The sequence below is a fragment of the Crocodylus siamensis genome, chromosome 5, assembly GCF_052110815.1.
Source record: "Crocodylus siamensis isolate JL-2025a chromosome 5, ASM5211081v1, whole genome shotgun sequence".
NCBI classification, from domain to species: domain Eukaryota; kingdom Metazoa; phylum Chordata; order Crocodylia; family Crocodylidae; genus Crocodylus; species Crocodylus siamensis.
This window is the reverse complement of record NC_143399.1, coordinates 183692880-183703774: the sequence shown is the minus strand read 5'-3', so window position 1 is coordinate 183703774 and position 10895 is coordinate 183692880.

Sequence of the window (10895 nt, the reverse complement as noted above, 5' to 3'; positions counted from 1 at the left end):
ACCCCTTTTAGTCCCTTTAGAGTGCATCCCTTTGGTGACATGTTGAGATTCTCTGGGTAGAATTAAGTGGTCCTACCACTGCTGGACTGGATCTCAGGACTTGGTTTATCTGGTTGGTATTATCTTGTAAGACTGAAAGGATTTAGATCAAAAGAAGCTGTTTAGGGAAACCAAAAATAAATTTAATAATGATGAAGATGAGCTGAGATATATATAATATATATGACTGTATGGTATTCATAGATTCATAGATTCATAGATGCTAGGGTCGGAAGAGACCTCAATAGATCATCGAGTCCGACCCCCTGCATAAGCAGGAAAGAGTGCTGGGCCTACGTTACCCCAGCTAGATACACATCCAACCTTCTCTTGAATACCCCCAGGGTAGGGGAGAGCACCACCTCCCTTGGGAGCCCGTTCCAGACCTTGGCCACTCGAACTGTGAAGAAGTTCCTCCTAATATCCAATCTAAATCTGCTCTCCTCTAGCTTGTGGCCATTATTTCTTGTAACCCCCGGGGGGCGCCTTGGTGAATAAATACTCACCAATTCCCTTCTGTGCCCCCCTGACGAACTTATAGGCAGCCACCAGGTCGCCTCTCAACCTTCTCTTGCGGAGGCTGAAAAGGTCCAGTTTCTCTAATCTCTCCTCGTAGGGCTTGGCCTGCAGGCCCTTAACCATACGAGTGGCCCTTCTCTGGACCCTCTCCAGGTTATCCGCCTCCTTCTTGAAGTGCGGCGCCCAGAATTACACGCAGTACTCCAGCTGCGGTCTGACCAGCGCCCGATAGAGGGGAAGTATCACCTCCTTGGACCTATTTGTCATGCATCTGCTGATGCACGATAAAGTGCCATTGGCTTTTCTGATGGTTTCGTCACACTGCCGACTCATGTTCATCTTGGAGTCCACTAGGACTCCAAGATCCCTTTCCACTTCCGTGCCACCCAGCAAGTCATTTCCTAGGCTGTAGGTGTGCTGGACATTTTTCCTCCCTAGATGCAGCACTTTGCATTTCTCCTTGTTGAACTGCATTCTGTTGTTTTCTGCCCACTTGTCTAACCTGTCCAGGTCTGCTTGCAGCTGTTCCCTGCCCTCCGGCGTGTCCACTTCGCCCCATAGCTTAGTGTCATCTGCAAACTTGGACAGAGTACATTTCACCCCCTCGTCCAAGTCGCTGATGAAGACATTAAAGAGTATCGGTCCAAGCACCGAGCCCTGCGGGACCCCACTGCCCACACTCTTCCAGGTCGAAACCGACCCATCCACCACAACTCTCTGGGTGCGACCCTCCAGCCAATGGTATGGTGTGGTGTGGGGGGTGTGTGTGTGTGAGAGCTGGTATACATACACATACCAATTGTCAGGCTCAACTCTGCTTGGGATGTGGAAACCCTGTTTTTGGGGACTTGTGATTAAAGTAATTCAAAAACACTTTCTTCCAAACAAATTCATTCCAGAGTACACAGCGCACAGGCTGAGGTTTACCCCTACTATCATTTTTCCTGAAAGCTTCTGAGTTCCCTCCAGCCTTGTTACCTTGTTATCTCTGGATTGGAAGAGACAGCCTGCTTTCTGCAGTTTCTGTGCCACTCTCTCTTTATCTCTTTGAATCCCTGTCAGGACTCAGAGATGCTCCCTGAGTTGCTCACAATAACTCATTCAGCCACTTTCTTTTTCTAGGCCCAGGTGTCATTCTGACAATCCCCTTTGATCCTGGCCTTGGGCATATGAAAAGCAAACCTTCAGAAACTAGTTGGAAGCTGGGGCATTCCTCAATTAACAGTTTCCTGTTGTTTCTACAAGGGCACCTGACACTCTCTTGACTGTAACTCACAAAAATGTGAATTTTACTTCACATTGAATAATTGCTTCACAGCACATTAGGTATGGGAAAGAACATACAGTACACAATAGATGGGCTACCACTCCTGGCCTCTGGTTACATCACCAGACTAGTAGCATACCATCAATCCAGAAGTGGATTAGAGACGGTTTGGAACTGGGGGCCCTTATGATTTCCAGGACCTAGAAATCTCAGAGCCTCGGGTCTTAAAAATCTCCAAAGATGGAGTTTCCATAACCTGTCTGAGTAGTCTGTTACAGAGCTTTACTACCCTCCTCATGAGAAAGTTTCTCTTAATATTTAACCTAAACTTCCATTGCTGCAACTGAAGATCACTGCTCCTTGTTCTGTCATCTGCCACCACTGAGAACAGTGCAGCTCTATCCTCTCCAGAGCTACCCTTCAGATAGTTGAAGGTTGCTATTAAGTACTCGAAGCGTGGTTACAAAGAGCAGGTTTGAAATAAGGGAGGATTGGGGGTCCTGAGCCCCCCCATAAGAGACAAGAGTTTCCGGCTGCCACTACCACAGACCCCCCACCAAGAGTCATAGTGTAATTTGAACCCTGACAAAGGAGCTAAACTGTTCTCTGTGGTTGCAGACAGCAGAACAAGGAGCTATGGTGCCACAGCACCCTAGGGTGCATTGAGAGTCTTTCAATAGTGCCATGGGGTGACAGTGTTAGCACTGTTAGATGTACAAACATGATTCACAAGATACGCCCAGAGATTTCAAACAGGAATTCATAGTTTTAAAAACCTTCAGACTTGTTATGGTCTTTTTGATTTCTTTTCAACAGAAGACTCACTCTATTATTTTTCTGTGGTCAAAAAATGAGTAAAAGCTAAGAGCTGGCATTTTCTCAGGGGTGCCTCCAGTCTAAAAAGGTTGAGAACCACTGGTCTGGTCTTTCTGGTTACAATAACAGTCTTGAAAATGCAAGCTGATCACTACAACTATAGGGCTGTCACAATCAGCAGTTACAGCTCTCCTCACCGCTTTATTTTGGGCTGGCCTCTAGAATCTATGAAGGAACAGGGCCACTGATTTCTGAAAGAACTTCAGACCAAATATAGCTGCACAGATCAAAGCTGTCTAGCCTGCCCAAGATAGTGCTGATGTCACTGTGAGGTGCTGTCACCAACTACCTGCTGCTAAACCAGTTGCCTGTACTGAGCAGCAAATGTGTATTTGTAAGCTAGGAGGGGTAACTCAGGATGCAGACACACCTAACAATTGAACTGTTCCAAGATGTCAACTGGGAACTGGTTCCCAGTTGTTGCAGCACAGGGTGTGGACAGACATAACAACTGAACCATTCCTAAATGTCTCTGATTGGGAAGCAGTTCACAATTGTATGAAGTGCTCTGGCTCTGATACCAGGGGGTGGGAGTATGAATGCCTTCCAGCAGGCAATTAGGGGAGGGAGGGCTTGCACCCATGCTTTGCGGTTCCACCAAGGAGAAGACTTGTGACTGGGGATGTTTTCACTTTTTTGCCTTCCCTTCTCTCCTAAATATGAGTTTAATAAAACTCAGTAGCTGGGAACTAACTGAAGCCTGCAATGTTGGCCTGACTTGGGGTGCCTGGGAGTAAGGGAGTGCCTAGATCCATGCTTTTTGATGCCCAGGGGCTGGGGGGAGGGGCATAATGAGGGGCTGCAGTCAAGTAGGGAGTGAGGACCCAGCTGGTTGTTAGAAAGATAGCTTTTAGTGAACAAGCGGTGCAAAGGAGCTGATTGATAAATAGTGCCAATGAAAGGGAAGAAAAGAGTGGGGTGCAGTTGAGCCAGGAGGGTTTGGGGTGGGGGATGAGTGATGCAGTGTGGGATACCTGGAAGATCAAGCAGACCCATGTCACGGAATGCGTGCTGCTCACATATAATACTGTAAACCAGTTCAAAATAGTACATGATTTTCAAGGTACACTTTTGAACCATTCCAGGTGGCTCAAAACCAGTTAAACAGGCTTGTACTGTGTCTGCTACAGGTCTGAATAATATTTAAACTGGTCTAAATGTTATATGTATCATGAGCAGTAACATGGTCTGTGCATAGGATTGACAACAAAGTGCTCCTGCATTCTAATTCTGGGGCAGACTCCTCTGATGCTTCAGTGAAGTCATTTAACCTTTCTGCCTTAATTGTCACATCTGTAAAATGGAGTGATAATAGTTACACTTGGATGCTTTTCTTGCTGGAATCATTTGACACCAGCTGACTTCCTGCCCCTTGGGCAGCGGGTTGAACCCAATGATCTTGTGAAGTCCCTTCCAGCCCTAATGTCTACGAAATCTATGAAACCAGAGAAAGCATTAGCAATAATTAATTTAGTACTGTCGCTGCATTCATTCCAGGCTACACACAAAACCCTCTGAAAGATGTGGGAGGCTCAACGGCCCCTAATTTATAGGTGCTTGCAAAATTTTTCTATTATGCTAAGGGCCCAGGATAAGCAGATAAACAGGAGGCCAATGGTGATATGAAAGTTTCCCTCTTCCGTCTTCACCTCAAATTAGTTTGCTAAATGAGAGTTTTCTAAATTTGAAATGGGACTATAAACTCCAATCAGCCAATCCTGTCCCAAAATGCTTGGCTGACCCATATGTTACCCTGGCAGTGAGTCAGGAGTTATGATCTACTTTGGACTGAGTGTGATTGCTCCAGGAGTGTTTCCTGGCAGAAATGGCTTGCTGTTATTTTTCCCTTCACATAATAACAATATTTGCTAAGTGTATAAGTGCATTTCAACATGTGCATCACAGGGTCACATAGAAGTTCTTTTTGTAAGAGGCACCTTTAAGCACAGTAAGGAACCGTATGATTTTACATTCAGCAAGAACAGAAGAGAATAAAAATTGCCATATAGGTCCCTGAATTCTGGGCAAGGCTTGTCTGGAGACCAGCAATATATAATGAAATCAGCATACTATGGCTGGCCACTTATTTTCTGAAGACTCCAATCTATTGTTATGAAAAAAGTGGTATAATAACATTGCCTTTATTCCTGCCGTCAGCTGCCCAGACTGGGCACAGCTTCTCCTGCCATCCCTCTCCATTCTAGATTGTTTCAGAAGCTGGCACATGCTCAGTGAATTTCTCTGAACAGTTGAGAGGATCTAAGGAGATAAGCATGTAACACTAGGCACATCTACACATGCTATTAATGTGCTAGGCTTACTGTGCAGTATTTTACTAAGCAGTAGGCCTTCCCAGGAGCATGATTACAGTGCAGTACAGGGCTGCTCCTGTCCTGCTCTACCCTCCTGCAGCAGCAAGAGTGGAGCCTCCAGGCTCCTCTGGGGTGCTAGCTCAGGGGCTGGCAGGGGACACGGGACCAGTCCCAATGCACAGGGGGCCAAGAGAGCTCTGCCGGCTGCAGCAGCAGCTGTCTCCTGGCCCTGTGCACATTGGGAGGGGCCCTGATGTGTACGGGCCAGAAGATAGCTGCTGTTGCAGCCAGCAGAATTCTCCTACCCTGTGCACATCCGGACACACCGCTGCCAGCCAGCCCAGTGCCAAAGGGGGCTTCCCCACCAAGCAGCTAAATGGTGCAGAGCTATCCCACTGGTGGGGCAGCTGCCAGCAAGCCATCAATTAGGTGGGAAATCCTGGCCCAGCTGGGGCTGGCCAGGAGCTATCCCACCAGTTGGTTAACTGTGAGCAGGCCCCCAATCCCCACCCAGCCAAGCGCTGGCTAAGCCAGAGGCTTGCTGGCAGCTGCCCACTGGTGAGACAGCTCCCATTCAACCCCTGGCTGAGTGGAGAAGCAGAGAGCTCCACAGTCCCACAGTCCCAGCACTGCTCAGCTTCCAGCTCCTGTGGGGAGCCAGAAGCTGTGCAACACTGGGACAGGAGGGTGCAAAGAGCGACCCCATCCTGGCGCTGATTAGCTCCCAGCTCCTAGGAGTAGCCAAGAACTGAGCAGCCGAGAACTGGGCCCCTGCTTGTGTGGCTGATGGGGAGCAAATTTGCCCCTGGTCAGCATCTACATGAGAGCTACTGCATAACAACTGAACCATAAATATGCAGTTAATCTAGTACTTGTATTTATAGGTAATAGCTAACTGCACAGTAGACTAATTTACTATGCAGTAGCTGCTGCACACGGTTATGTGGTGACGTCTTATTGCACAGTAGATTTGTCTACTGTGAAATAAAGTGACTTGTGTAGACGTACCATATTTTCTTAAGATAATAAATAATACTAATTAGAGGAGGGGACTTCATAGGACAGACCAAGGTAGCTAGTCATTTTCACAAAAGTGTATAGTTTCAGGACCTTATATGAAAAAAGAATTAGTAATGCATTTCTGAAGTATACCATCCCCATCCCTTGCATTCATTCTTTCCTACCTCAGGACTTACGTAGATTCAAAATGTTGGCCGGAAAGCAAGAGACTTGTTGTCTTTAAATATAGGAGACTCTTACCTAAGGCGGCAGACTTGGCAGGTGCAGATCTGAAACACCATTTTTATATTGCCCCAAGCAATTTTTCTGGATAAGAAGAGAAATAGCCCATATGTTCCTCTAAATTGATAATTCTTTAAATAAACGATCCTAGAATAAAAGGTTGCTAAAAGGAGGAAAGTCAGCATTGGGATTGTTTTGCATTTAAGAAGGAATGCCTACAGTTACCACTAACCAGTTGTTCTTAATAAGGATAGTGCAACATTCCCTTCCTGTGCAGGACCATTTTACCTGCATATGGGTAATCCCCTCAAAAGAAATAACACACCTCATCTAATCTGATTATGCCTGCCTACTAGTTTAGCTGTGGGGAGAGGAAGGGGAATTAAATATAAAATCCCATCCCCATCTCAGCCATTATGCTGAGCTGTGCAAAGTGTCCTTAATGCAGCTCAGGGTCGTCTGGCCCAAGAAGTAGTAGACAGGGTGAGGGAATATCATAGCAATGACTAAGAAATAGGCAAAAAACTCTTGCTTTAACCATTGTGGGGACAATGCAACAAAAATGGTTGTGAATTCTAATATGGAAAGACCAGGGCATGCTGGAACAATTCCACTCCAGCCTACCAGGTCTGTCTCCAGTATTTCATTTACAGCTTGTATGCTGAAAGACCAACTTTCACACCCAAGAGCTCAAACTTGCTATATGGTGCAAGTCCTGCCATGTGGTATGAGTCAGCTGACTGAACTTCCCGTTTAGCACGATGCTGGAGTATTGATTTGCTATTATTGCTATATATTTACATTACATTAATGTCCAGAGACCACATTATGCTAGGTTCTATGCAACCCCATATGCAAACATGGTTTCTGAGCTGACTCAAACACCCTCCTGTTTCATGTTTGCATATGGGGTTGCATAGAATCTAGCATAATGTGGTCTCTGGACATTAATGTAATGTAAATATATAGCAATAATAGCAAATCAATACTCCAGCATCGTGCTAAACGGGAAGTTCAGTCAGCTGACTCATACCACATGGCAGGACTTGCACCATATAGCAAGTTTGAGCTCTTGGGTGTGAAAGTTGGTCTTTCAGCATAATGTTCCCCGGCCCCATTCCCTGCAGCAGGGTAGGTTTTCCTTGGTGATCTACTCCACCAAATTGATGCATAAAGCGGTTCGTTTCTCTGGAGGCCACAAAAATCACAGACACACACTCATTAGATGGCACAAAAGGTGTATTTGCAAATAGGGTCAGAGCAGAGTCAAGAACTCAGATTACTCCGAACCAACAAAGGAATTTTGCAGGCAGTATTTATCTTCTCCCTCCTGGGCACGTGTGCAGAAACAGGAACTCTTACAGCTCACTTCCATTTCATACAAGCATACATGTGGTTACATCACTACATACATCGCATGTATAGTATAGTTAACTACTTAAGTATGCAGGGTGGAGAGGTAAATATGCATCAGCTAATTAAGCATGCTCAGAAACTACAGCAGGTCGCCAAGAGTTCAAACCCCCCTCCCCCTTTCAAGGACACAGTCAGTTGAATTCCAGCTTCTGTAATCTGTATGAGAAAGGCTAGGGAGAAGCTGGGGGAGAGTCTGCGATTTAGCATAAGAAAAGCTGTGGCAAGGCTGGGAAAGGAAAAAAAGTCCTTGGCAGTGTTTCTTTCTTATCGGGTGCAAGATGCAAGCTGTGCGTTTCTAACAATATTCCATTTCTAACAATATTCCATTTCTAACAAAATAATGACCAAACACATATCCAACAGGACTATCACCCTGGGTGGCAGCTTAAAGGGTAGTACATTTTCATTTTTTTCTAACAACATGAAAGCTAAAGCACTTGCAACCAAACCAAAACATTTCTTCTGTATCAGGAGACTTCATTAGATGACTGAATTTTCCTGGCAACAAGAGGATTAGTCTGTCCCTCTCTCTATTTATTCCTTTCACATTATATGGTCTATATAGTTACACACAGATTTTTTTATTCTGTGCAGGTTTGCAAAAATTACTTTTCCATTGGGTTTCCTGCAGAATGGTTGTACTTCCCCTTGTTTCTCTGGTTTCAGCTGCTCAATTGTCTCTTTATGAAGCATCTGGTAACTTCAGTGCAGTTACGGTTTTCAGATTTGCCATCTAGCCTTTGGACATTCTTCATTATAGGCTCCAAAGTCTTGTAATCTGTCTTTAACTACTCTTGTTTGTATCATCTGCCATCTTTTTGTCAGAGTAGTTTTTCCCACAAGCATTCAGTTTTGTATCAATATGAAGTATTTACTGTGGACTTCAAAGGCTTTGGATTCCTTTTAGTCACTTGAGCTTTTCACACAGAGTACTTATAGTCTATTGAACTTTGGAAGCACTTTTGCAGATTTTCTTGTATTTATTTGATCCATAATTTCTGGATGACTCTTTAGCATTAGCAATTGTTTTAACAAGGTCGGTTAGGTATAAATCACTTCATTATAATTTGAGCTGGTGGGGCACAGTATGTTCTCTAGATGCGTCTAGATTCCACATGCTGTAATATGAATTACTTCCTGTTTTCTCTAGCCCTTTAACAAGCTATACAGCTTCCCCTTCCAAAAAAAAATTTCCTTATAGATAGTAATATAAACAATATATTGTTAATATTCACCAAGGGATAAATAACTATATTCCTACTACATCTGAATAAATTTGATCCCAAATTTGATCTATGGGAAATTTTTATTTCTCATTTATCCATGTGGCTTGCTTTCTTTCCTGGCTCTTAGCTTTAGTATTGTGGTAGCTGTTCATTCACTGGCAAGCTGGTAAGGTACTCGTGCCTTTTCATCTTTATTAGTGATCATCACAAGTTATGCAAATTCCAGATTTTGGACTATATCTATTTCCCACTGAGGTCAAGATTAATCTCCCATTGAGTATAATGTCAGCAAGACAAGGCCCTTATACAGTTTTTTGGTTTCAGTTTTTGTTCTGGGTTTAAAATACTTCCGCAGACTTTACCTGATGCAGTATGATGTGTTTTCAGAACAGGGGATGGTATAATCATCAGCAGAAGATTTCATTTAATATTGTGCCATTTTGGCTGCTCTGGTTGTTGCAAATTTGCACAGATGTACAAGCAGGAAAATTTGTCCAGGGCATCTCTTTATTTTCATGGACGTAAATTCTTTTCATGGAGGTAAATTCATCTCTTTATTTTCATGGAGGGTAAATTACATTGGTAAATGCTGACATCTTAAGGGACCAATGGTCACTAGTGCAGGCTATCTGAGAGACCAAAATAAGCTTAAGGAAATACTAAAGTATGGTAGGTGGCAGCTACCAGAAAATACTGACTTCCTAATGGTGATTTTCCTTTCCAAAACCCAGGAGGAAGGTCTTCCTTGAGAAGTCTTGACATAGTTCTTTTGTTTGGAAGGATCTGGGAAAGGAACAATGCTGGCATCTGGAGCCATGGAACCAGGATACCTGTGACAGAGACTTCCAGATAATACTGAGGTGTCCATAGTTCAAAGGACTGTGAAAGGGCCTGTTGAAAAGTGAAGCAAAATCTCTCCAGAACAGAAGAACCCAGTGTGGTAACTGGGAAGGCTGAGACGCAGAAACTGAGCCAGTGGCACAGATCTGATGCTGAGCCTGTTACAGTAATCCTTGCCTTGTTGAAGATAACTCAAACTGACTCTATAGCTACATGAACAAACAAGTATGCACTTACAGGTGTTCAGAACTTTTCAACAGCTTACCCTTGTTAATTAGCAGTTTACAATGAAACATATTTCACTGCTTATGAATATAGGGTACTTTATTAGTTATAACCCCTTGTGGCAGGGCACTCAAGGTACCTACCACTTTAAGAAGTCAGGCAGCCTATAAAGCCACTGGCAGGTGCAGAGCAAGACTGATTGGGAGTCAGCTGACCCAGGGAGCTACCAGGTAAGGCTAAACCTGATAGAGGGAGTCACCTAACTCTGGAGGAGGGCTAGGCTTGGAGCAAATATAAGTTCATTTTGAACCCTGTTGAGTAATATCTCAGCAGGTTAGCTGCAGCTCCAGAAGGTAATACTTAAAGTAGGAACTAAGGAGCTGGAGGAAGTTCTTTACAGACCCAGGCAAGCCCAGAATGAGGGGCTCAGAGCATAAGACCTATTGTGAGGCCTGGGGGGAGCCCAGATCGAGGGGTCCAGCATAGAAGACTGATTGTAGGGTCTAGGAAAAGCCCAGAGAGAGGGACTGAGAGCCAAAGAGACCTGCTAAGGACCCTAAGAGAGTGGACCTGTGAGTATGTGGGCTGGTAGGCTGGAGAACTCACCCCAATAGAATCTCACTGGCCTGCTAGCAGGGCCAGTTCCTAGAGAGGGGCTGAAGGCTAGAGGCAGCTACAGCGGGAGACTGCTGGAGCGAGAGAGGGGCTTAGAGCTCTCAACTGGCCCAAGGAGAGGCCACAGTCAGGAAGGACCACCACCAGAGAGGAAGAGGGATCAGGGGCTTGCAGCTCAGAATCAAGAGAGACCAGCCAGGGCTATCTGAAAAGTAGGAGGGCCCAGGACAGAAGATGGTAGAAGGAGCAGCCCAGAAAATCTCACTGGCTTGCTAGCAGGGCAAGAGCCCACAGAGGGGCCAAAGGCTGAATGCAGCC